Source organism: Lissotriton vulgaris, chromosome 9 (assembly GCF_964263255.1).
Source record: "Lissotriton vulgaris chromosome 9, aLisVul1.2, whole genome shotgun sequence".
In the NCBI taxonomy this organism is placed as follows: Eukaryota; Metazoa; Chordata; class Amphibia; order Caudata; family Salamandridae; genus Lissotriton; species Lissotriton vulgaris.
This window is the reverse complement of record NC_141697.1, coordinates 618,083,107-618,103,463: the sequence shown is the minus strand read 5'-3', so window position 1 is coordinate 618,103,463 and position 20,357 is coordinate 618,083,107. Positions and strand designations below refer to the sequence as shown.

The following is a 20,357-nucleotide window of genomic DNA, read 5'->3' as shown; positions in this document are numbered from 1 at the left end:
GCTAAGTGTATTGGATGATTGTGATCTTGTTTTGTTGAGACAATTTCAAGAATGGTGAACCTAAGCTGTGCATTGGTGTGTTGGTGTTCTAACCAATGAGTTGCAAAGAAGGACTTAGTAGATTTTGTTCTGAATGTGCTTTTGTGTTCTGAAATGCGTAGTTTAATTTTTCTTGAAGTTTTGCCAACATAAAGCAGTCCACATGGGCATCTGATGGTGTAGATTACGTTTGAACTGTTGCAGTCTCCGTTGTATTTTAATGAAATACTTTTCCCCGATTGCGGGTGGTGGATGGTATTCCCTGTTATTACATTGTTACAATGCACACAATTGTAACATTTCCGCATTCCATTGAACAAGGGTTGGCTTTCAGAAACTGTGGTCTTCAAAATTTCTTTAAGGTTCTTACTTCTTGTATACGCGATTAAAGGCTCTTCATCGAATAGTCCCTTGAAATCAGGCTCTTGTCTTAGCAATTCCCATCTAGATTTTATGATATGTTTGATTGCTTGAGATCTCGATGAGTATTTAGACACAAACACATGTCTGTTTGTCTTCTCTTTTGATTTACTAGTGAGCAACTCATCACGAGGTTTAATTTCAGTTTTACTTAAGGCTGTTTCCAAAACTTTTTCAGGATAGCCTCTTTGCTTGGTCAGTCCTGATGTTAACCATCTTTCCCCAAACAAATGCACGAAAATGCTCTAAAGCCCATGCGCAAGCCAAGGCTTCTCTCTCTATAATAGGGTATCTGCTTTCTGCTGGTGACAAAGCCCTAGATGCAAATAAGATGATTCTTTCTTTACCATTCTCTCCAACTTGCGACAAGACAGCGCCCAAGCCTTTGTCGCTTGCATCAGTTGTCAAAAGACAATCCAAATTGGGGTCAAAACTAGACAAAGCGCTCACTTTCTGCAATTCCCACTTAATCTCAGTAAACTCTTTTTCACATTCTTTAGTCCATTCAAATTTTACATTTTTCTTTAACAAGGACCTGATGTTATATACCTTTGAAGCAAAATCCTTGATGAACTTGGCACAATACTCTGCCATTCCCAAAAAGGATTTGATTTCCTCTTTAGATTCAGGTGCAGGCGAGGCAACGATGCTCTCTATTAGTGAAGCTTTTGGCCTGACACCCTCTTCACTAATAATATGACCAAGGTATGAGACACTTCTTTCCCCAAATTTGTATTTAGATAACTCGACAGTTAAACCAGCAGAATTAAGTGTGTCAAAAACTTTCCAAAGCTTTGCGTCATGATCTTCTTTGTCAGTACCTGCGATCAGAACATCGTCCTGAAAAAAACAAATGCCATCCATATCCCCAAACAATTTGTGCATTAAACGTTGAAACACAGCCGCGGCTGATGCTAGGCCGAAGGGCATTCTTATAAATTGAAAACAACCAAATGGTGTGATGAAAGCTGTTAGATGCCTCGACTCAGGTTCTAAGACTACCTGGTGGTAGGCAGCAGAAAGGTCTATTGTGGAAAACCAAGTCGCTCCCCTTAAGGAAGAAACCATCTCATTAATCTTGGGCAAAGGAAACCGTTCAATTACAATGTTTTGATTAAGATGGCGTAAATCAATACACAAACGGATTTTGCCGTTGGACTTCCTCGCTACGACCACTGGACTAATCCACTCCGAAGAGTCTACCTCTTCGATAACGCCCTTAGCTAATAGACCCTGAATTTCTTTTTTGACTTCGTCTCTTATCAACAGAGGAATAGGCCTAACCTTATGCACTTTGGGTTGTGCATTTCCCTTGAGCATGATTCTATGCTCAAAACCTTTTAGCTTGCCTAATTGTCCACTTACCACACTGGTGAACTTACTTTTTAATATATCTTCTAACTTGCTGCACTCATCTAAGACTAGCACTTTCTCCTTGCTATTAGGGTCTAAGATGATGTGAAGATTCTTCTGGTCACACCAACCCAGAACAGAAGGTCCCTTTTTGGCTATGTATAACTTGCCTCTGGTTATCCTACCTTTAAAGATGAAGGTGAGCCATCTGAAACCCAATAAACCAATTATTTCACCTGTGTAACTCACAGGATTAACATCTGAGGCATTTAACTTGTCCCCTATTTTCTGTGTAAAAATTTTTTTCCATACATCTTCGTTGACAATTGTATATGGAGATCCAGAATCTGCATATACATTAACTTTAACACCACCTAAAGACACTTCGCAGATAGGTTTGCCCTCCATAGCTTCATCAGTAATGTTTAACATGTAATTGCCTCTCACATTCTTCACACAACCATCCTCATCTTCACTACTTTCGTTAGCACACGCATCCTCATTCCAGATACACTTGACATTAGTACGCATGCGGCACATTTTGCTGAAATGGCCTATAAGACCACAAACACTACACTTTTTCCGTAGGGCAGGGCATGACTTGTAGTAAGCCATATGTTCTTTGCTACCACAACGGTAACACCTTCTATCTTCCATCTTGTTGTCCATTCCTTGATTCCTGACGGATTGACTGAAGTTCTTGTTTGGAACTTGCTTATTCTGATATTTTGGTGTTCCCTGAATTTTGAAGACAGCAGACGATGCTTTGTCTGATTCCTTAACAGTATCTTTTACTACGGTGGCGCATCTCCCTGACATTTCCGATTTCCTCATTATAGCAAGTACGTCGTCAAGAGGTGCATCGCCATTTACCCAAAGGCGATCTTGAATCGGAGAATTATCATTGTGCATCACTAGTTGGTCCCGAATAAGATCGTCATGCAAGTTCCCAAATTTACAGTCAATAGCAAGTTTTTTAAGGTCATCAACCCATTCATCAACCAGTTCTTCCTTCTTCTGTTTCCTTTGGAAGAATTTGTGCCTCACAAAACTTATACACACTTTAGGTGCGAAATATCTGTCCATATCTGCAATGGCATTGTCAAATTCACTTAAATCAGCATCAGTTAACTTCTGCATCCTTGAATAAGTTTTTAACCCTTTGGGTCCCAGGGAATGTAGAAGTATCCTTTTCTTTTGCTCAGGTTTCATTTTAGCATTCTCATCAATGGCACAAATGTAATTATTAAAATATTCTTTCCATTCCACCCACTTCATGTCTGGCTGTGATCCAGTAGCCCAAAAAGGCTGTGGGGTACTAATAACAAAGCTTTGTTGAGCCATATCTTCTTCTGAAACACTTTGGGATTGATCCCCAGAATCCATATAATGAAAATACGTAAATAGAAGGCTTGTTTCAATAGTATATCATAATAACAAAATAAAAATTGTATAAATAAGTGCCCCGACAGTCTCACCTGTTTATCCTAATTGTTCTTACTTGAATGAAGTGTCGCTAAATGCTTATGATAAGCGACGTTGCCGACTCTGCGCTGCTTCGTTTTATTCGTTTTTCTTTTTTTTTTTTTTAAATGCTGCCTCGGTGACTGAGGAAACACCGAGAGACTTCGCGACCAATCCAAAATGGCCGCTACGCAGGGTCACGCAACGCGACCTTGCGCAATTGCGTCATCACGCGATCAAGCAGGAATGCGTGACTGACGTGTGGCACTCAGTAGGTCGCGCGTTGGGAGATCGTGCATAGAATCCAGCCCACAATCGAAAGATGCCGGCATGCGCCACCAACCGAAGCCTTGAAGTAAGTCCTCGTATCAGGGACAAGAGAAAAAAAAAATACGAACCAGGCAATTCCTTAATAGACGCTGAAATGTTGACGGTTTTAGAGAAGAGTAAAAAAAAATAATAGCCAATAAATGCGTCTCGTTTCTTCTTTCGTGAGCCGGTAGCGAAGAGAAAAGAAAGAAAAAAATAATAGTCCTCACGAAATTGTAGATTATAGGATCCTGATCCCGATCGTCGCCAATTGTAAAGTAGAGGTGGAGGCAGGTTTCTTCTTAGATATTTATTCAAGATAAGGAATTAACAGGTGGTGCCAGGAAGCACAGCTGCACAGTAGATCAGTCAGGCTTCAACTGCTGTACACAGAATGCGAACATACAAGAAGCAAAGGCATTCTAAAGAGTGGCTCGCTCTAACACGAGCCTTAAAGCAATATACAGAATAATAATGAAATAGCACAACATAACAACTAGGTGTAATGACGCAGTCATGTGATTTTGTAGGGATGTGCATGCGTGCTGACGTGTGCACATGCACCATTACGCATGTTCACCATTTTTTCATTTACTGATACAAGAAGGATAACTACATTTTAAAAAAAGGTAGCACAAATTTGCTTTTATTCAACTTAAAGTCTTTTTTTAAAGAAAGTCTGTGGGCAATGGGGGCAACAGTAGAGCAGGTGGAGGAAGCATCACGGCGTGGGACTGGGAAGGGGAAAAACAGCACACGAGGGACAGCAACACAGGGGGTGGGTGGAAGCACAGGGAAGGCATAGAGTTTGGTGGGGGGAGAAGCACCCGAGAGAGCTTTCAACACAAAGGCAGCAGCAGCATGGAGCACAGGGAAGGTGGGTATCTGATGGTGGTGAACTACATGAGGGAGAGAGCTGGAAAACACATGCACTCCCATAGACAACCTGTGGGCGCGAGTCGACAGTGGTCGGGCAGCATTTTTGGTGCTGCTCGACATGTCGGCCGCGTTCGACACGGTCAGCCATCCCACCTTGATCTCCAGGCTGGAAGAATGCGGGGTCAAAGACAGAGCTAGGGATTGGTTAATCTCCTATTTGGACTGCCGTCAGCAACGGGTTTCGCTACCCCCCTTCAGTTCAGAGGAGCGGAGAGTGGGACAAGGTGTACCCCAGGGCTCAGCCATCAGCCCCATACTCTTTAATATCTACCTCCGCCCTCTAGTCCAGCTCATCAAATCTTTTGGTATCTCCGCATTTAATTATGCGGATGATACCCAGCTGGTCTTTTCTTTGGAGGGTCAGGATGCAGTCACATTGGAGACTTTCCACCGGTGCATGCAGGCGACAGCAGAATGGCTCCGTCTGAACTCATTACAGTTCAACGGAACCAAGACGGAGGTTTTACACTGCTCCACAGATCGAGTTCCTCGCGATCTTCCGGCTGATTTTTGGCCTCCGTCCTTTTCAGAGACGGTGTCAGCCGCACAATCTGCGCGCAATCTGGGCGTTATTTTTGGGCCCAACCTGCAGCTAGATCTACATGTAAATAAGACCACCTCCACATGTATGATGCTGATTCGTATGCTGCGTAAGGTCTTACCCCTTCTCCCTGAGCAAGCCAGACCAGAAGTAGTGCGTTGTACCATCCTAAGTCGACTTGACTACTGTAACGCACTGCTTCTGGAGGCCCCGGTAACACTTCTGGGCAAGCTGCAAAGGGTGCAGAACATTGCTGCCAAACTCGCCCTCTCTCGCCCTTCTCATAGTTCTTCTACGGCAGCGCTGCGAGAACTTCATTGGCTGCCGGTCCATCTGCGGGTGCGCTACAAAGCAGCTTGTATTGTGTTCAGGGCTATTCATGGCCTGGGCCCTATTCCTCTGCGGCGAATGTTTGCCTGGTATTGTCCACCTCGAGCCTTACGCTCCTCGTCGTCCAGGCTACTGGTAGTTCCGCGCGTCCAGAGAGTGAGGATGGGTGGCCGCTCGTTCAGAGTAGCGGCGGCCAAACTCTGGAACTCTCTGCCAATATCCTTGAAAAGCCTTGAAGATCTTCTAGCCTTTAGAAAGGCTTTGAAAACCCATCTCTTTCCCAGGATAGGTTGAGCTACTGTTTTTCGCTGGATCATGGGTCAAAAGCGCCAGGATGCCTTTGGTGGTGACAGGTTGCGCTATACAAGTATGCTACAATACAATATGCTACAATACAGAGTGCTGAACCACAAAGAACAAAGTAAGGACCGACGTAAAAAAGCCATGTTTCGGTCTCAAAGTCTGCAACACTGTTTTTTTTTAATCGATTAAACCATTTTGCAATTCTGTAACATGTTACATGGTGCAATTATTTCTCAGGCCTCCCATTTGCTATGGTGAGTCAAGTCGAGCTATTTTTAGGACCAACTCGTCCATTATGGCAAGTGAACTTGAGCTATAAAACAGGTGTTCTGTTAATTCAGTAAGGGGATGAGCAATAAAGATGCCTTTATCTCTTGCTTTTAACATGACACATTTGCTGTCTGTTCAAGGACAGAGGTTAAATGTCAATTTATCTTTTAACAAATTGTTGCTCATCTTATCCTGGAAAATGGTGTTTACCTTTCTTTCTCTAACTACAGTTAGAGAATTTTGTAAAGTGAGTTTTGTGAAACAAAAGACTGTATGATGTCAGTTTTTTGTAACAAACATTTAACCCGTTTCGTGCTGTGTGGGCATTTTATTGAGTGGGCGGAGTTCGGACGGCCCCTGGACATCCTCTGCACAGGCCCACCGTGACGTCGGACTGGCCGTCCGAAGCACACAAGGGGCTAAATGGCTTGTACATAAATAGTACAAATATTTCAAAATATATCAGGAAAAACAAAAAAACATTTTTTTTAGTAATTCAGAACTGTAATCGAAATAAAGATGTGAATAGGAGCAAAGCAAATCAGAACACTTTACTTGGTGATGTGCGAATTACAAATATTTGCAGAAACTAGATTGCCCAACATTATTGTTTGTACACAATATAACATTTTATCATTAAAACTGCATGTCAGTGGGAACATTTGTGGCCAGTTCAATGGAAAATGGGCTGATTGCAAAGGGCAATGTGCAACCACTTAATGCTTTAGTTATATATTTTTTAAAAGTGATAGTTTTTAAACATGATTTGAGAAACATTCCTGCCCCCGCTCTGATGATAATGTTGTTAATGAACTAGAGGCAAGTTTGGGGTCATGTGTATCCTATATGTGGATAGAGTTTTCTGTACAACAGACATGCTGAATTCACATATATGAAGGTGCTTTCATGTGTGATAATAAAGAAAGTGACAGCTTAGTGAATTCAAAGTTTTGCCTAGGACCACATAACTTCAAACTAGTTCTTCATAGCATTACAGTAATACCAAGTAGATTAAATATTGGTGGTGGTGTTATTGGTGGTATTAGTGGTGGTACTGGTATTGGTGATGGTGCTATTGGTAGTGGTGGTAGTGGTTGTATTGGTGGTGGTATTGGTGGTAGTGGTGGTGGTGGTGTTGTTAATAAAACAGACTTTTGAAAACAACCCATCAGGTGGCTTTAATACAGATGACATAACACAGATGTGCTGTGGTCAGCCTTAGCCCATTAGCACAGGATTATGTGCTACCTGAATTCACATGACTTAATTTGCGAATCATTTCTAAATCCATTTTACTTGGGGGTTGAAACCGACATGAGATAATGCCGGCTGAAAGTGATTGAAAGAAGGCGCCTGTGATAAGGGGGCGGCCGTGCCGCTTTAAAAAAAAAAAGCATGCGGTTTCAGCTAAAACAGCTCATGTCCAGCCTGCAGGAAGAGAAACTCAATAAAGTAAATAGTGCTTACAAACTAAATAAAAGGTCCTGTGTAACAACCAAAGTAAAAGGGCCAGTAGCCATGGGACGTTACAAATGAAGACAAGGCTGTACTAAGGTGGGACTAACAAGCCTATTGACGAATCTGAATGCAGCATTTACGAAAGTCAATGACACAAGCCAATGAAAAATATGGGCGAAGAGTAGGCGCAGCTTCTCTCCCATACTCTACTACAGTAGTCTCACAGAGAGAGCAGCGCACACGCGCATCCACTAGGCTCAACCTAAAAAGGATAACAAAGAGAAAGAAAAAAAAGCATGGTTGGAGCAAAGTTTTAACCCACTAGCTCTGCCACTGCAGTACACTTAGTTTAGGCGGATTTGCACATGTGATCAAATGAAATGCTGCCAGTCAAGGTGCAACAGAACCAGTGGCTGAGGTTGGCAACAGCCCCTCCCCCCCACATGCTGTGGAAGCACAATGTGACTGACACTTGAACAGAACAATGGATAAGGAGAGCTAACCCAGGCCTCGAAAAATCTATGGTGAGTCAGCTTTGAACATGTCAAACTATTTTTAGGCTATACTGGTCCATTCTAACAAGTGAACTTGAGCTGGAAAAGAACAGGTGTTCTGTTCATTCAGAAAGTGAATGAGCAATTAAGATGCATTTAAATCTTGTTTTTATCTTTGTACATTTGCTGTCTGTTCAAGGACAGAGGTCAAATGTCAGTAAATAGCTTGTAAATAAATAGTACAAATATTTCAAAATATATCAGGAATTACGAAAGCACTTTTCTTTTTAATTCAGAAGTCTGATTGGAAAGATTTAAATAAGGGCAAAACAAATTGGCACACTTCACTTGGTGATGTGCAAATGACAAATATTTGAAAAAACTCTATTTCCAATCATTATTGTTTGTTTACTATATAGTTTTATCACTAAAACTACATTCCACCTATACATTTTGTGACTATTTTAATGGAAAATGTGCTGAAATGAGAGTGCGCTATTACTTCTTGCTATAGTTACACATTACTAAAAGTGATAGTTTTAAACATGATTTGAGAAATATTCTTGCCCCCGCCCTGATGACAATGCTGTTAATGAACTAAGGGGCAAGTCAGGGGTCATGTGTATCCTATATGTGGCTAGATTTGTATTGCTTATGGAGCAAAAGTCTAGTCTATTAAATCAAACAAAAGAGTTGTTTGTACAGCAGACATGGTAAACTAACATATTTGAAGGTGCTTTCATATGTGAGAATGAACAAAATGGCATCTCAGTGAATTGAAATGTTTGCCTGGGATCTCAAAATTTGAAACCAGTTTAGGGGTCAAGAGTATTAAACTAGATTTTTTAAGTCACTTGACCTGCAGGTCTAGTACCATTTGTATGATTGTTCGAAGCCTGTAACCCAAAGTCCCTGTGTGTGTGCATATATGTATGTCCTTTGTGTTTATGAATGTATTTGATTACTTGAGGCTTGAAATACGGCTGACGCTGGCTCTAAACTAGATCTAAAAATGGGTCATCTGCTTGTTTTTTAAACAATAGATACAATTATCCGAGATTGTACTGCAGTATTATCAGCTCTTTTAACACTTTCCCTGTGGTGCTCTCTAAATGGGAGCTTGTTCCTGTACCTCTTCATCTAAAAGCAGCAATAGTATTAGTGGAGCAAGTATTTCTACACAGAATTATCATCAAACTCTAAATGTATGTGCCAGTTATGACTCACTAATCAGAGCATCAGAAATATGAGCCAGGTGACAGCAAAAAAAAAATACCATCAGACAAATCGAGTCAGTCAACTGCATTATATAAGGTAGCTCTGGAGACGCCACTCAGTCTCTTGTGCTACCCAGCCTCCCAACTCTTACTGTGCTTTATGAGTCACACGCTTATTGAATTCAGTTTACGTTTATTTGCAGCTCACCAGTGTTACTGCTTTGTAAGTCAATGAGATGCATTTAAGATTAATTCTTCAGAAACTAGTTCCAGGAGCTTCCATAAATTCATGATAACTATGTGGGAAAAAGTGCTCTTAACAAAATAAATCTTCACCTTTGAGTACACATAAGAATGCAGAATCCACAGCAGACTGTGACTCTGTTTTTTTAATTGGGGGTTGAGTGCAGGCTTCTACTATCTTGCTGGTCCTGTCAGATGCTCCAGAACAGGGGTTCTTGCTGTGGCTATTGGCTCCGGTTCACCATGTTAAATATGTATGACCACTACCTGAAGAACGTTCGCTTGACAGACTAAAAGCACTGTATGGGTGGACTGGCCAAGCATTCACCTAGGGAAAAGCTACCCCAGGATGGGTGCATACAAAAAAAACACATTTGTTTTTAAAACAGAAGGAATAACAGGAAAATATATGCAGAGCTGCCTGGACGTACCTGCAGGTCTTAACTGCCAGAGACAAGATTACTACTATATGCCTAATCCCCTTTTACCAAAACAGAAAAATTAAGCTTCTGGAGATCCAGAGTGGTAGGGTCTCTGCTATAATTCTGAGAGATGTAAGGATATATGCGTGAATCAAGGATCTTCTTGTAATAAACCATGGTATGACTGGGCATATGAGAAAGAATAGCTGAGAGATTGTTTTTATTTGCTCACCTGCCACCGCTTTATGTAAATAGATTCCCAGCCTTTTTAAGATACTAGGGAGGAGGTAGATACTTATGTGAAACTGTGTTAGGCACAAAGACAGTTTCACGGAAATGTACACTATCACACATTTTTGGAACTTCCACATTCAAGGAAATATGAAGGGCAATGATTCCCCTGAATATGCTGTTAAAGAGATATTGTGATACAAGTAACTAAAAATATATTGCTTCAGGAACCCACCACCTTGACATACAGATAAAATAGACTCTGCTCCCCTGCCCCATTCCTCCTAGGAGTGAACTTTTTAATTGTCAGATGAAGACAGATTTTAATTGCCAGAATGGTTTCAGCTGAGTTTAAACCATCATCAGTCTTCAGGCACCAGATTGGTGTCAGAAGTGAGATTTTAAATAACCAGCCTCTGGACACTGGTATGGTTTCAGTGGTGGGATTTGAAACCAATTGCCTCATGACAACAGGATAGTGTCATCAAAGAAATATTAAAGCACCATTTAATTCTACTTTTCAAGATGAACTTGAGGGTCAAACCCGACTGATCCCATAAACAAACATACAGAGAGTCTAACTTGCCAAGTGCACCTGGGCACTTGCGTGAGAGCACCGTTCACGTTTCTATTAGTGCCCACTCTAGTCCTTGGTGATGGTGACTTGCGTGTGTGTTGTGGGTAGTGCTGCCACCAGGTTACACATGCCTCATGTGGCCCTGGTTGCGCACTGAGGATCTGCCTTTGTTGTTATTATTGTATTTGCTGTTTATTATACCTACCACTCAAATGATAGCCTAAAGGGAGGCAGAAGTCCTAGAACAAGTCGCTGATGTAGTGTTGGTGGCGGCCATGTTTTCTGGTTAAAGGGTGTGTGCAAGTCAGATAGTGTCAGTGGAATGAGCAATGTCTGCTGTTTGAGTGGCGTTGGCGTGTTAACAGTGTTTTGCTGACATCTGTCAGGTTGCAGTCGACGGCTCGGAGGCTGTTTGCTGGTTAAGTTACATCTGCTTGATAAGGGAGTCTGTTTTAAGTGAATGCGTCCAGCTTGAGTAACGTTAGTACATCATAATGTCTGCCTGTTGAGACCTTTCCACGTCAAGCGGCGTGAGCAGTGCCCGCGAGTTGAGAGACATTTGCATGGTCATGGTTCTCATGCGTAGTCTGCTGGTTGAGTGACACTGGCACACTTCCGAGTCGTGGCATCATCGGCCACTCCAGGGGTTTGTTTGTTGAGGCACCTGCATGTCAGGACCTTGCGTTCTCTCCGGATCGAGTGAGTGACATTTGCATGTTGATGACTCACTGTGTCACTCATTAATTGATGGAATAGAGGTCTGCTAGTTGAATGACGCTGGTACATCACACATATACTTGTTTGTGCATCTCCCTGCCAGTTCATGTACACAACTCTAGTGCTGGCTTGTGTGTTCAGTGGCGTTTGCTTGTTGGACCATCTCCTAGTCGATGTATGCTGTTTTAGTGATATTTGCACTTCCAAACCTTGCCTTTGGGGCCATTTCAGAGCTAAGCCAATGTTTGTAATTTAAGTGACATTGGCGCTTAAAAACGTTTGCGCAGCATCTGCAAGCTTTGTCAAAACCGATCCACATCTGCATGGTCTGGGGTGTCTCTCACGTCTCCATGGTCTGGGGTGTCTCTCACGTCTCCATGGTCAGGGACATCTCTCACGTCTCCATGGTCAGGGGCATCTCTCACGTCTCCATGGTCAGGGGCATCTCTCACGTCTCCATGGTCAGGGGCATCTCTCACGTCTCCATGGTCAGGGGCATCTCTCACGTCTCCATGGTAAGGGGCATCTCTCACGTCTCCATGGTAAGGGGCGTCTCTCACATCTCCATGGTAAGGGGTGTCTTTCACGTCTCCATGGCCAAGGGCGTCTCTGACGTCTCCATGGTCAGGGGCGTCTCCATGATCAGGGGTGTCTCCATGGTCAGGGGTGTCTCCGACGTCTCCATAGTCAGGGGCGTCTCGGACGTCTCCATGGTCAGGGGCGTCTCGGACGTCTCCATGGTCAGGGGCGTCTCGGACGTCTCCATGGTCAGGGGCGTCTCGGACGTCTCCATGGTCAAGGGCGTCTCCGACGTCTCCATGGTCAGGGGCGTCTCTGACGTCTCCATGGTCAGGGGCGTCTCTGACATCTCCATGGTCACGGGCGTCAGACGTCTCCATGGTCAGGGCTGTCTCTGACGTCTCCATGGTCAGGGGCATCTCTGACGTCTTCATGGTCAAGGGTGTCTCAGAGGTCTCCCTGTGTTATTGTGCTTGTTTAAACCTATGCTCCAGAATATTAACGCAAATGAGAATATAGCAAAAAAAACTCTCTAACACTTTAAACACACCTATTTCAAAGGGAAAAACTCTGCTTAAACAGTTTCCATTAATTTAAGGTTGAAAGGAATGATTACAAGTAAAATAAAGTGCTGCACTAATGCAGCAAAATTTCAATTTTTGTGCCGTTAAATTTTTAAATCTATGCCGCAATATCCTGGGGGGGTCTGTTTGTAATACCAAAGAGCCCAGGGAGTGAAAAAATCAGGCACACATACCTGTCGTTCGTTTCGTACAAATTCATTAACACTTTGCGTTTGGGCAGCATTAGAATACAAACTATGAATGATCCATAAACATATAAATGTGATGTTGCTTTGTCTGTAATTCAGTTTTCATAAAGCCAAAACAGAACCAGCCGACATGTGTTTCGTTGCATTTGGAAATAGTTCTGCGACTTCCTCAGGGCTGAATGGTGAAGAAAAGGTATTTGCAATCGCACTGCTGGACAGAATGTTCTATGGTATGATAATATGCCTACGAAGAAAAGTATTTGTAAACAACCCTTTTCTGGGTACACTATCTCATACAGCAGCGCAAGCAAATATGTGGTAAACGTCCTCGTCTAAAAAGATGTCACCGTTAAACATGTTTAAAAAAAAACTGGAAGCGTTTGTGCACAGGGCCTATTAACGTCATGAAAATGGCACTTTATGTAATATGGACCAAGGTGTTTAAACTCAGTATATGTTCAAAGGGAAATCTACTTTGTTACTTTTGTTTTATTGACTGGCAGATTTCTTTCAATATAGTTAAATGGGGAAATCTTGGGAAAATTAAGACAAGTATATAGAAACAGAGGCATAAACCACATATGCAGCTATGCAGTGACATATGCTATTTGATATTATAGTCGAGTGTGGAGAGGGGTTCATGGCTCGGAAGAGGTGACACACATTAACCACTCACCCACCTCTACACAGGAATGAAAATAAAGGTTCTAATACTCTCAGTGGGTTTGCACGCATGGCTTCGTTCTTTTCTTTTATTGTGTAGCAGCTATTTAGAAGGAAAACATTTTTAGCCAACAGTCGAACAACGGGTAACTGTGCAGTGCTGTAAACGCCTTTAATTTATGGACCCAGTTGTTCTCTCCTGTAATATTATCCTAGAATGAAGCTTCCGAGGCAATAGAGAATGTTTTCTCAAGTCGGCAATGCTCTATCTACTGTGTTACATGCTTGTCAAGTATCGCGCTTCACGTGTGACACTAACGCATTTCAATGTGGTGTTCCGCATCACAGCACTGAAATACGTTGTCACGCATTTAAATGACACTGTGTCACTTTGCTGTACCAGTGCTGAAACTGGTTACCAGGCTGCTAGCACACGCACCGGCTCTGCTACTGAGCTCCCTATAGGGACTTGCCAGCAGGCTGTTAATCATTTTGAACACAGTGTGCTGCTTGCTACAATGTTACTTTTTGCCCTGCTGCCTCTGGCCTTAGGAATTCCCGCCCGCGCCGCACCTGCTCCGAAGTGAGGTCAGATTCAGGAAGCGGCAGCCGGGGGGTTCGACTCGAGTTGGGTGGTGTGCTGACTGCTGTCCCAATGACATGGCATAATAAATGGCTGCTGCCTGCGCATATTTATTCCCGGGCCTTTGGACCGGACAGGACGGCAGTTTCAACACTCACATCATCATGGCAGTGCAGGGGTCGAGGCCTCGGGCGTTGCGGGAAGCTGCAGTCAGTGCTGTGCTCACCGCCGCCACTGCACCGAACTTGACACTCAGAGTAGACAGAATGACATAGGACTCTGTGGGCTGCAACGTCGCGACTACCAGCCTGACAGTCAGACTACAGAACAGAGAAGTAAGTACTTTGGTCAGGCAGCTGCTTTAACCTGAACATAATGCCAACTAAGAGGGTTATGTATTAATCTCAGGTACCCGCAATATAGAAAACGATTATTCATCATGGATTTATAAAATGTAAATTATGATCGAATCCCATCTTGAGTATCCACAGAGCATTGTGTATTTACCTGTGTTACAGTGCTGTTTACTTAAAACCTTTTTATGTCTCAATTTTCATCGCAATTTGATGCCTCCTTTACTTTTGTGCCCACGCTGAAAATCTATGCCCTGGAGACCACACAAGTTTGGATGACACACAACGGAGATTTTGTCCGTAGCCAAAAAACAGGATAGTTACCGAAAGCCACAGTGCTTCATAAACATAAAGTCTCAGAGGCACCTGTGCTGTACCAGGCAGCTGCAGCCGATGCCTTCAGGTGTTAGTACTCTAAGGTGACACTGCAGGATGTTTTTAATATCAAATGTCTAGATGGCCTTGGCCCCCAGTTACTTATTCCATATTTCTGCTGGAGTTCTTAGTGCACCAGGCAGAATGCTTGGCACACTGCAAATCACTTCAGTTTCATCCTAGACTATTGCTGGATGGATGAACTACCTATGACAACACTTCAGCTGTCAGGGGGGATGCGCTACAAATATAATTTCTAGACTGGATTACCTACAAATGAGTCATTCTGTCTGTATATTGTGTGTGTGATGTAAAGAGCTCTGACACCCTGCACTGGCATGAGCAGCACTATAAAACACATGAACGGTTTGTGAGAAAGGGATTGAAAGATGTTAGAGTGCTTTACAAATTAAATAGATGATATAAGGCATATAAATAATACTACAAATGGTTTTGGGCCATTTACGATAGACTAAGAGCATTAAAGTAGAAATTACAGCAGTCACAAATATTGAGTAACAACAAAGACATAGGTCAATTGCAGCAGTTTTAAGATCTTTTAAAGTTTCTCATTGCTTAAGTGGGTGCGATTTCTGATATTTATATGCTTTTCTCATCTTTATTGCTTGATTTTGCTCGCGAGAAAGTGTCACTCATAGTGATTGAAATGTCACTCATAATTTCACTGAAATTATGAACATGTCACACATAAGCAATCTGAAACCTTGGCAGCTATGGTGTTAATATCAAGGGAAATTTGTGAATCCGTACTTAACAGTACACTTCTCTCAACCTGTTATCGTGACACATCCATCTTCACTGGAGTGACAAATATATTTCTCATTTCGACGTTTAAGAAATCTGTATGAAAAATACAAAAGGCCAACTAACGCGCACAATTTTTAAACACGAAAACACGCTGGCAGCGTTTACTCTAGTCCCAACATCTCCGGGGTCTGCAGGTTTCAGACAAGGCGGAGCTCTGCGCCTTGACCGAGAAAAAAATATGGAAAGATTGTTTCGGTGAAAGCGGCACCTGTAAACGTGTAAAGGTGCTCCTTGGTGTCGGCTTTGTACACGGACACCCGCCCCTCTTCGTAATCCAGGTAGACCCCCAGCAGCCTGGGGCTCTCCCGCAGGGGCAGCGGGGTGGCAGGAGAGGTGAGAGCCGTGTAGTGACCGTGATACCCCTCCACAGCCCAGACCCCTGCTCGGGTGACTTTGAGTCTGCGGCGGACTGGTTCACGGACTCTAGAGCAACGCCCACACACCACCCTTCACCCTCCAGCAGCAGCTGCAGCTCCCAGTAGTGCCTGCCTGCGCGGACACCCTCCTTCCCCAGCACACAGGGATACTGGAAGCACGCGGGGTAATTGTGCGTGTAGCCATACGGCACAACCTCGAGGAGCCCTCTCACACGTCTCTTATTCTCAGACAGCTTCAGCAGACTTGCCCCTTGGTTCGGCCCCCCCCCACTCCCCAGGGGGAGGGGGGACAGTGGCTGGACCGGGGGTCTCAGTGGAGGCCACCCCCGGGAGGCAGAGCCCGAGCACCCAATGATTGGCTCGAGATAAGGGGAGCAAAGGCAGGGAAAGAGAAAAGAGCGGGCCCACCAAGCATTGGGGCTGGGCCAGCTCAGCCATAAATTTAAGGTAGGAATGTGTAGGGGGATAAGGGCTATTTAAGGGTGGGCACCGGGCACAAGGCCCTCTTTTCTCCGGGGAATTTTGGCAGGAGAAGACCCGCCCACCCACCCTTGGAGGGACAGGAATTGAAGGGGGGGATAGACAAAAGAGGTGAGAGTAGTCGCAGAGGCATATGGGGCTTACAAGAGATCCTGTGGTTTCGGAAGAAGGGACAATAGACGGTACTTACAAAGCGATCCAAGAAGAATACAAAAAGCAGGTGGCGCAGAGGGCTCAGACTACAAATGGGGCAGGCGGGACCCAGGGGGTCACTGGCAAGCTCCCCGAGCTCCCTGTGTTCAGGTGAACCGGAAGTAAACAATTAATGGCGCAACGCGGGCGGGGGGCGGGGACAAACGCCAACCCGGAACAGAATGTGTGGGCCCCGGAAGTGAAAAGGTCACCCGGCCGGGTGGGAACCGGCTGGTTACCCGGGAGTGATTGGACACCGGTGGCAAAGGGGGCCATCCGGTTTGGGTTAAAGCAGACGCTTACCCAAGGAGTGTGTGGAAACCGGAGGTAAAAGGTTACCCGGTCGGGCCGGAAGCAGAAGCTTGCCCGGAGAGAAAGGAAAAGGTTTGTCCCAGGGAGGGGGTGGCCTGGGCAAGGGTAGCTGCACTGAATGTAGGGCACAGTGCAGAGGCATTGGTGGTTAAGGACGGTGACAAGTCACTTTGTAAAGAGAGCCGCACTGAATGTAGGGCACAGTGCAGAGCTGGTTGGGTAAGGACGCACGGTCGCCAAAACAGAAATAATGGCTTGTAAAGGATCGCTTGTAAGTGATAAATGCCTAATAAACTGCGGCCTTAATTCTTCCATAAAATAAACTGGTGTGGTCTGAATTTATTGGGATTCGGGCGGTGCGACCATGTGGGGGGTGCCTCTGCTGTGTATGAGCGGTGTCTCTATTCAGAGTCACAGGCACTTTATACTGCCTCATCTCCATTTCCGGTTCGAAAACGCTTACATGGTTTGAAAAACTTTCCTTTCTCTTGTCCTCATTGGTCGTTTTTTCTTGTTCTTGAAATGTTTCATGTTCACACTTGCTCAGGGTGCTCCGAACGTCCTTCAGCAGCTCCTCTGCCGGCTGCGCACACTTCGAATTTACCTCTCTGATCAGGGCATCGAGGGAGGCAATTTGCTGGAGTCGTTGAATAGTGTTCGCTTTTTCCGTCCTGTTGATTTTGTTCTGAATCTCCTCCAGTCTCGCGAGAGCGGCGTCTTCCTGTTCTCGCAGACGCTGGCGCAGTTGGTGAAATTCCGCCCGAGTTTTCGTCTTCTCAGCTTCCAAGTTATCCTTCAAGGCTTTAAGTTCCTGCTCTTCTTGCGCCGTGGACGCCACAACCAGCTCCTTCTTGGCTCTCAGAGGGGGCAGCCAGCCCGCCAGGGTATCCTTGTAATCCAGGGCGGCCTCTCGGATGGGCACCGCGGCGTGCTCCCGGTGCTCAGCCGACAGGCTGCACACCACACAGATGGCCGCCTCCTCCACCTTGCAGAACAGTTTGAGCTTCTCCTCGTGTTGTTGGCATAGGCCCTGCGCCCCCTCTGTTCGCTGGCACAGCTGATTGGCGATCTCCACAATGTTCAGCAGCTGTGTGTTGGCCTTGAGGTCTCTGGGGTCGCACTGCACTCTGCACTGAGGGCAGGGGAAGACTGAGCCGCTAGGTGTGCACAGGCGACAGAAGCTGTGCCCGCACTCGGTGCTCACCGGGTTTTGATAGTACCCCAAGCAGACACAGCACATGGCCTCCTCCTGCAGGCTCCGGACAGGGTTAGCAGCAGCCATGGCACCGATGGGTCGGACGGAAAGTGAGCACCTGGGAACACGTGAGGGGAGGGACAGTTCTGTGACCAGGAAGTAAGAGTCTGATTCGGTAGTGGTAGAAGTGGGGGAAAAAAGTCGCAGGCCGGGAATAACCCGTGGATTGGGTCAGTGGGTGGTGTCAGAGGTGTGGCCTGAAAGAGCAAAACATCCCAATTTGTAGTATTTGTTTAGCATTTCACTGACCAGTTACAGCTTACTGTGTCATTTAATTCAACCAATGAATACACGTTTATTAAAGGTTTAATATGAGTTATGGACATTAAAATACATTCACAAAGTGGGATACGTTCCCAATCACAGACAGCCCCAAATACGCTTAAAAGTGGAATGGCAAGCCATTTGTCGCTGAGCCAAGGAGTTTCTGTCATCAGCACGTATCCCTTTTTCCACAAGACATAATACTTTTATTTGATTTCATTAAAAATCATAAAAGGGTATACAAACCACCATAATACATTATAAATTAAATTTAAGGAATTTTTGACAATGCCAGAAGTACGTGCATAACGCAATCAGGTGCTTGAGCAGTCGGCAAGTGATAGTTTTAAAAGTATCTGATTGTGAAATAAAATAATATTCTAAACATTTACAAACAGTAAAATGCAAGATGGCGGTGCTATTTAAAAATTGAGCGGGCTATTCAGTTCTGGACTGCTCCAGTTAGTTCATTTGCTTTTTCGTTTATCCAGTTCCTTTGCCGCCATTTGCCAGAAGGTTATGGCTCTGCAAGATAGTTGAATTGACGAGCCTCCAAGACATTGTATGACTACCCCTCTACATGTCCTTAATTGTGCCTTCCTCATTAACTCACGGAGCAATGTTTTTCTGATTTCTAATAATGAGGGGCAAATACATAGAAGGTGTAGCAGTGACTCTTCTCCTTGTCCGCAGAGGCGGCATTCTTTGGTCGGCCAGCTACATATCCATTTCGAAGTTAAGTCTTTCGTAGAAAAAGAGCCCAGCCGCAGCAGCGTCAAAAAGTGCTTGTTGCGGTGTGAGAAGTGTTCAGATAGGTACGCTTGAAGCTTCAGCGACTGATATGATTGTATCACACCCCATGTGTGGCTTTTCATGGTGAAGGTAGTTTTGTCCATTAGCAAAGAGACCTGTTCAATTGCGTTATTCGCTGCTGTTTTGAATCCGGATTATGTGATGATTGTGAGCCATGCTTCCTCGAGCTAAAGGGCCAGGAGGGACTCTTTAGGATGGTAAAGATTGAATTCTATAGCCTGGCTTGTTAGGTCGAAGCCTGCATTGCAGCGCATGCGCTGCTGCAGGCAAGAGTTCTTGTAAACAAGAAGGGGCATGAAACCACGCCCCTTCTGCCATTGGCCGGCCTCGAGGAACGGAGGCCTGCCACTGGACAATGCCCCTGTTTGGGCGATTTGTCTGGCTGTGATCCCGCCTCTTGAGGACTGGGTGACATGACTTACGGTGCCGCAAGCGTATTCTCTGAAATATCGCCATGGCAACCATGAGTCAGGTCACCAGTCCGGGAGTGGCGGGATTCATTCTCACGTTTCCGGCAATTATTTTTTTTTGTTAGCATTTTTGCAGTCATTGCTGCGCGTTCCTCGGCGGTGGAGGAGGTAGGGGAGAGGTGGTGCTGGTTATTCATAGTTTTTCTTCATTGTAATGTGATATGCGCACTTCATTGACACACGGAGCACGCTTCTCCCCAGCTCAGACTGCCCCTGTGACTTGTTCTTTCACTGTGTTTCATTCGGCCAAGAAGCCTCATTCATTAGTCTGTGAGCCATTTGTGAGGTGTTTTTCACGAGGCATGCCGACCGTCCTAATTACGGTCATATTGCCTGTTTACCTCCGGTGCTTTGTCCCAGACCATTACATTTTGTTGACATCGCAGAAAACACGCAGCTCTGTGCATCCAACTAGCCAATGCTAAAATCTATCGAATTGCAGTGGTGTTTCTAAATAAGCAGACATTCACTGAAGGCACTGGCTTCTTAATGGTTTACATAAGCAACCGCGCGGCAACTGCGCACTGACTATAACCCACGCAGTTTACAAGCGGAGCCCTATTTGGACAGTCCACTGTTGTCTCTGCACCAAACTGGGGCTATGGGGGTGAGCAGTGTTCCACTTCTTAGCACTGTGTAGCGGCTGGTGGCAAAGCACACCCAGAGGTCATTGCACTTTTTGAGGGAAACAGCAGCCGAGCGTGCCTCGCTTTCGCACTGTTTATCTTAGGCAAATGGTGCTTGCTGCTCTTCGGATCTGGTAACTCTCCCCAC

At 44.8% G+C, this 20,357-nt stretch overlaps 1 protein-coding gene and 1 pseudogene across 2 annotated transcripts in view; one reads left to right on the top strand and one right to left on the bottom strand.

The window, feature by feature from the left end:
- Positions 1 to 20,357, top strand: part of HIPK4 (homeodomain interacting protein kinase 4) — a 123,350-nt gene that overhangs the window by 63,993 nt on the left and 39,000 nt on the right. The gene's annotated exons all lie outside the window — the stretch shown is intronic.
- LOC147691971 (E3 ubiquitin-protein ligase TRIM39-like) lies at positions 12,691 to 18,091 on the bottom strand (annotated as a pseudogene). The gene is made up of 2 exons (XR_015299980.1): positions 17,165 to 18,091; positions 12,691 to 16,040 (listed from the first exon to the last, which is right to left on the bottom strand). The product of XR_015299980.1 is annotated as an E3 ubiquitin-protein ligase TRIM39-like (transcript).